Genomic DNA, 7,866 nt, shown 5'->3' on the forward strand with positions numbered 1-7,866 from the left:
ACACCTGCTGCCGATCAACATGTATGCTATTTATGTCTTGTCTCGAGCACTCATCAGGGCTCAATGACAACCCTATGTTTGGAACATTTTTGCTGGACTGCTTTATTTTTGGTTTTTGATGAGTATTAAAGTCTTCTTACCTGCTCTTACCTCTCCTGGTTCAAAACGGCTGTCCTGCTGTTTCACAACAGAGGGACACCCAAAGATTCGCAGCCCTAGTAACTATAGTAACATAGATAACAAACTATTCAATTCCACACCTGTTCCACGCCAGTGATTAAGGGAGTCAACCAGACAGACCTGTTTTTACAGAGAACACCAACTTTTTGACTCGCCCACTGAGTCACGTTTGTTCCAGCTGACTTTGGGTGAGAGACCGGGTATACACCCCCAACTGGTGTCCTGTCAATCACATGGCAGCAGGGTATACACCCTCAACTGGTGTCCTGTCAATCACATGGCAGCAGGGTATACACCCTCAACTGGTGTCCTGTCAATCACATGGCAGCAGGGTATACACCCTCAACTGGTGTCCTGTCAATCACATGGCAGCAGGGTATACACCCTCAACTGGTGTCCTGTCAATCACATGGCAGCAGGGTATACACCCTCAACTGGTGTCCTGTCAATCACATGGCAGCAGGGTATACACCCTCAACTGGTGTCCTGTCAATCACATGGCAGCAGGGTATACACCCTCAACTGGTCTGTCAATCACATGGCAGCAGGGTATACACCCTCAACTGGTGTCCTGTCAATCACATGGCAGCAGGGTATACACCCTCAACTGGTGTCCTGTCAATCACATGGCAGCAGGGTGTACACCCTCAACTGGTGTCCTGTCAATCACATGGCAGCAGGGTATACACCCTCAACTGGTCTGTCAATCACATGGCAGCAGGGTATACACCCTCAACTGGTGTCCTGTCAATCACATGGCAGCAGGGTATACACCCTCAACTGGTGTCCTGTCAATCACATGGCAGCAGGGTATACACCCTCAACTGGTGTCCTGTCAATCACATGGCAGCAGGGTGTACACCCTCAACTGGTGTCCTGTCAATCACATGGCAGCAGGGTATACACCCTCAACTGGTCTGTCAATCACATGGCAGCAGGGTATACACCCTCAACTGGTGTCCTGTCAATCACATGGCAGCAGGGTATACATCCTCAACTGGTGTCCTGTCAATCACATGGCAGCAGGGTATACACCCTCAACTGGTCTCCTGTCAATCACATGGCAGCAGGGTATACACCCTCAACTGGTCTGTCAATCACATGGCAGCAGGGTATACACCCTCAACTGGTGTCCTGTCAATCACATGGCAGCAGGGTATACACACTCAACTGGTGTCCTGTCAATCACATGGCAGCAGGGTATACACCCTCAACTGGTCTGTCAATCACATGGCAGCAGGGTATACACCCTCAACTGGTGTCCTGTCAATCACATGGCAGCAGGGTATACACCCTCAACTGGTGTCCTGTCAATCACATGGCAGCAGGGTATACACCCTCAACTGGTGTCCTGTCAATCACATGGCAGCAGGGTATACACCCTCAACTGGTCTGTCAATCACATGGCAGCAGGGTATACACCCTCAACTGGTGTCCTGTCAATCACATGGCAGCAGGGTATACACCCTCAACTGGTGTCCTGTCAATCACATGGCAGCAGGGTATACACCCTCAACTGGTGTCCTGTCAATCACATGGCAGCAGGGTGTACACCCTCAACTGGTGTCCTGTCAATCACATGGCAGCAGGGTATACACCCTCAACTGGTCTGTCAATCACATGGCAGCAGGGTATACACCCTCAACTGGTCTGTCAATCACATGGCAGCAGGGTATACACCCTCAACTGGTGTCCTGTCAATCACATGGCAGCAGGGTATACATCCTCAACTGGTGTCCTGTCAATCACATGGCAGCAGGGTATACACCCTCAACTGGTCTCCTGTCAATCACATGGCAGCAGGGTATACACCCTCAACTGGTCTGTCAATCACATGGCAGCAGGGTATACACCCTCAACTGGTCTGTCAATCACATGGCAGCAGGGTATACACCCTCAACTGGTGTCCTGTCAATCACATGGCAGCAGGGTATACACCCTCAACTGGTGTCCTGTCAATCACATGGCAGCAGGGTATACACCCTCAACTGGTGTCCTGTCAATCACATGGCAGCAGGGTATACACCCTCAACTGGTCTGTCAATCACATGGCAGCAGGGTATACACCCTCAACTGGTGTCCTGTCAATCACATGGCAGCAGGGTATACACCCTCAACTGGTGTCCTGTCAATCACATAGCAGCAGGGTATACACCCTCAACTGGTGTCCTGTCAATCACATGGCAGCAGGGTATACACCCTCAACTGGTGTCCTGTCAATCACATGGCAGCAGGGTATACACCCTCAACTGGTGTCCTGTCAATCACATGGCAGCAGGGTATACACCCTCAACTGGTGTCCTGTCAATCACATGGCAGCAGGGTATACACCCTCAACTGGTGTCCTGTCAATCACATGGCAGCAGGGTATACACCCTCAACTGGTCTCCTGTCAATCACATGGCAGCAGGGTATACACCCTCAACTGGTGTCCTGTCAATCACATGGCAGCAGGGTATACACCCTCAACTGGTGTCCTGTCAATCACATGGCAGCAGGGTATACACCCTCAACTGGTGTCCTGTCAATCACATGGCAGCAGGGTATACACCCTCAACTGGTGTCCTGTCAATCACATGGCAGCAGGGTATACACCCTCAACTGGTCTCCTGTCAATCACATGGCAGCAGGGTATACACCCTCAACTGGTGTCCTGTCAATCACATGGCAGCAGGGTATACACCCTCAACTGGTGTCCTGTCAATCACATGGCAGCAGGGTATACACCCTCAACTGGTCTCCTGTCAATCACATGGCAGCAGGGTATACACCCTCAACTGGTGTCCTGTCAATCACATGGCAGCAGGGTATACACCCTCAACTGGTCTCCTGTCAATCACATGGCAGCAGGGTATACACCCTCAACTGGTCTCCTGTCAATCACATGGCAGCAGGGTATACACCCTCAACTGGTGTCCTGTCAATCACATGGCAGCAGGGTATACACCCTCAACTGGTGTCCTGTCAATCACATGGCAGCAGGGTATACACCCTCAACTGGTGTCCTGTCAATCACATGGCAGCAGGGTATACACCCTCAACTGGTGTCCTGTCAATCACATGGCAGCAGGGTATACACCCTCAACTGGTCTCCTGTCAATCACATGGCAGCAGGGTATACACCCTCAACTGGTGTCCTGTCAATCACATGGCAGCAGGGTATACACCCTCAACTGGTGTCCTGTCAATCACATGGCAGCAGGGTATACACCCTCAACTGGTCTCCTGTCAATCACATGGCAGCAGGGTATACACCCTCAACTGGTGTCCTGTCAATCACATGGCAGCAGGGTATACACCCTCAACTGGTCTCCTGTCAATCACATGGCAGCAGGGTATACACCCTCAACTGGTGTCCTGTCAATCACATAGCAGCAGGGTATACACCCTCAACTGGTGTCCTGTCAATCACATGGCAGCAGGGTATACACCCTCAACTGGTGTCCTGTCAATCACATGGCAGCAGGGTATACACCCTCAACTGGTGTCCTGTCAATCACATGGCAGCAGGGTATACACCCTCAACTGGTCTCCTGTCAATCACATGGCAGCAGGGTATACACCCTCAACTGGTGTCCTGTCAATCACATGGCAGCAGGGTATACACCCTCAACTGGTCTCCTGTCAATCACATGGCAGCAGGGTATACACCCTCAACTGGTGTCCTGTCAATCACATGGCAGCAGGGTATACACCCTCAACTGGTGTCCTGTCAATCACATGGCAGTACCCCTGGGGGTACTTGAAGGTATGACAAGGGGTACGTGAGATTTTTTTTTAGATATTCTAAAAATAGCAACAATTCAAAAATCCTTTATATTGAATACTACTTGAACAAAATATGAATGTGAGTTCATAAACTGTGAAAAGAAATACAACAATGCAATATTCAGTGTTGACAGCTAGATTTTTTGTGCACATGTTCCATGAATGATGCTAAAGATTTCTTTTTTGGTGAAGAAATGTTTAGAAGTAAGTTGATGAATCCAGATGGATCTCTATTACAATCCCCAAAGAGGGCACTTTAAGTTGATGATTACTTCTATGTGGAGAAATCTTTATTTAGAATTGAATCACTTCTTTATTTTTCAACAAGTTTTTAGTTATTTTTATATCTTTTTTTCCAAATAGTTCAAGAAAGACCACTACAAATGAGCAATATTTTGCACTGTTATACAATTGAATGAATCAGAAAGTGATGACATAGTGCTGTATTTTACTTCTTTATCTCTTTTTTTTCAACCAAAAATACTTTGCTCTGATTAGGGGGTACTTGAATTAAAAAAATGTTGACAGGGGGTACATCAGTGAAAAAAGAGAACCACTGTTGTAGAGGACGTTAAAGGCAGTGCAGTCACAGCAGCCCTTAATAATGTTGGCCGGGTGAAAATTGGGACAAATTGGGGAGAATTGTTGCAGCGGTAGATTGTCGGGAGGTGCACTGAACTTCAGGAGTCTCCCGGAAAAATGGTGATGTTCGGCAAGTATGTTTCTAGGGCGAGAAAGCCATTCATAGAAGGTGAATTCATTCAAAAGTGCATGTTAGATTTTTTAAGAAATCTTTTCTTGCAGCCCAGCCTCACCCAGTTTCTGCATCCAGTGGCCCCCAGATAAATTGAGTTTGAGACCCCTGATCTACGGCTTTTGGAGAGTGCACAACTGCACACAAAACAAGAAGGAGACTATTATATATGTCTCCGTTATCCATAGGTTTATCTATAACCCATAAAGTAGGCAGGCAAGGAGCTATTTCTCAGCATGTGTTTATTGCAGCCGGCACGTTAACACACTGACACACAACATCTGGAATCCCATCATGAATTGCTTCAAAACTACGGCAAGTAGTGATGTCCAAAAAAAAGATAGTGACAGAGAATAGAACTAGGATGGACAATTCAACCCTAAACTCAAGGCCTTTCCTGCAAATTAAATGTCAGAGATGCTGCCCATACCTATGCTCCTTCAAAGGCTTTGCTACTGGCTGTAAAGCATTGCACTTTCAAATACAACAATGAGTAGACAGCAGGGTTACGTGTGTTTATACCGTATTTCCTTGAATATCCGCCGGGTATATAGTATGCGCCTGCCTAGAATTACTGCCGGGTCAAACTTGTTTCGCAAAATATTATTTTTATTAGCGCATGTCTAGAATTTCCGCCGGGTCAAGCTCGTTTCGCCAAATAATTAGCATATGCCTAGAATTTCCGCCGGGTCAAACTCGTCACGTCACGAGTGACACTTCACCTGTCATCATTTTCAAAATGGAGGAGGCTGATTTCAATCATTTGAAATCGCATAAAGGGAAGAAGATTAAAAGCTATTCAGTAGGATTTCAGGTCCAAGGTATTGAATATGCTAAAAAGAACAGTAAGCAGCTATGTTTTATTAATATACTGTAGCTGCGTGTGTCAAATATGAGTCATTAAATGATTCCCGCCTCCTGGTGGTAGAGGGCGCTAGTGATCCTTCTTGCGACTACTCGGCTGCAGAAGAAGTGACAACAAGCAGCAAGAGTGAGCAGCGTGTGTTTATTTTTTCCTCTCGCTTGCACTTTTAACGTGGAGGATTACATATCTAAAATAAAACACTTTTCTAAACTGAACTTTCAATCAAAGCAGGAGGTAATAAAGGAAGATCTCCATCAAGACAGAGACTTTTATAAGTAAAGGTGAGACCATAATAACGTTTTTTTCTTTTATTAAATGTGCTTTTCATGATGGTATCCTTACATCACACTCAAATTTTTAGGCGCTGGCCTAAATTTACCGCATGCCTTTGGTAGGTGCTGGAGTGAGAAGAGGTTTTAAAATAATTAGCGCATGCTTGCCTTTACCGCATGCCTTTGGTAAGCGACGGAGTGAGAAGAGGTTTTAAATTAATTAGCTTCCCTTAACCCCCCCACACACCCAATCTACCCAATTCAAATGTACATAGATGCACAGAATCTGAACATCCCAGCCCTGAGTAAAGTAATATGTAATAGAATATAAATAGCATCACAACACTAATTCAAAATTGTGGCTAACAAACATTTTCCAACGCTACACCAGAGTATGCAATTCAGCTAGCAGTTAGCTTGTGAACTTGACGCCAAACAGCCATTAGACTACAATAAAATGGACAAAATGAGTTGTGCTACAGTTTTAAGCACATAGCAAGTGATAATAAAGTATATCAAGTAACTCACTTTGTTTTGACAACTAAGTGATAATAAAGTATATCAAGTAACTCACTTTGTTTTGACAACTAAGTGATAATAAAGTATATCAAGTAACTCACTTTGTTGACAACTAAGTGATAATAAAGTATATCAAGTAACTCACTTTGTTTTGACAACTAAGTGATAATAAAGTATATCAAGTAACTCACTTTGTTGACAACTAAGTGATAATAAAGTATATCAAGTAACTCACTTTGTTGACAACTAAGTGATAATAAAGTATATCAAGTAACTCACTTTGTTGACAACTAAGTGATAATAAAGTATATCAAGTAACTCACTTTGTTGACAACTAAGTGATAATAAAGTATATCAAGTAACTCACTTTGTTGACAACTAAGTGATAATAAAGTATATCAAGTAACTCACTTTGTTTTGACAACTAAGTGATAATAAAGTATATCAAGTAACTCACTTTGTTGACAACTAAGTGATAATAAAGTATATCAAGTAACTCACTTTGTTGACAACTAAGTGATAATAAAGTATATTAAGTAACTCACTTTGTTGACAACTAAGTGATAATAAAGTATATCAAGTAACTCACTTTGTTGACAACTAAGTGATAATAAAGTATATCAAGTAACTCACTTTGTTGACAACTAAGTTCGTCCTAACTTTCCGAGCTTGGATGTAATGATGCATTCAATGCCATCTCCAGTGTCGTAAAAGTGATCAACCCTCGCGCCACCCAATGACACAACAAGAAAACAAGCGTTACAGAGACCGTCTTCCATCATTCCATCCATCCATTTTCTACTCCCTGTAGTTGAGACAGTCTTTTGTACGGTAATGAAAATTAAGTTTTTTTTTGCTAGACCCATTAGTGATACTTCCGTTGATATCGCTGCTGTCGATATTAGTATTAACCCGCCCACGCCACGCCGGTGTTTCTCGCCACGTGTTTATGCAACCGCGTTCTGTATTTTGAATTGTTTGCAGGTAAAAGCGTCGTGAAAAGCCACGCGAGTGCGACCCACGTCAATGCGATTAAAGGCGCACAACCCTGAGGGCGTGACGAGGAAAGTCATGAAGTGGAATAAGGCGCCGTGTTCTGTGTTCAGTGTTCAGTCTGAGAGGGAGGAGGCCATTCCAGCACAGAATATCATCATCATCATCGTCATCATCATCATCATCATCATCATCCTCATCAGTGCTGCTCCCACCAACAACACACGAACATTCATCATCATCATCATCATCATCATCATCATCAGTGCTGCTCCCACCAACAACACACGAACATTCATCATCATCATCATCATCATCGTCATCATCAGTGCTGCTCCCACCAACAACACACGAACATTCATCATCATCATCATCATCATCATCATCATCAGTGCTGCTCCCGCCAACAACACACGAACATTCATCATCCTCATCATCATCATCATCATCATCAGTGCTGCTCCCACCAACAACACACGAACATTCATCATCATCATCATCATCATCATCATCAT

The sequence above is a fragment of the Nerophis ophidion genome, linkage group LG20 (genome assembly GCF_033978795.1).
Source record: "Nerophis ophidion isolate RoL-2023_Sa linkage group LG20, RoL_Noph_v1.0, whole genome shotgun sequence".
NCBI classification, from domain to species: domain Eukaryota; kingdom Metazoa; phylum Chordata; class Actinopteri; order Syngnathiformes; family Syngnathidae; genus Nerophis; species Nerophis ophidion.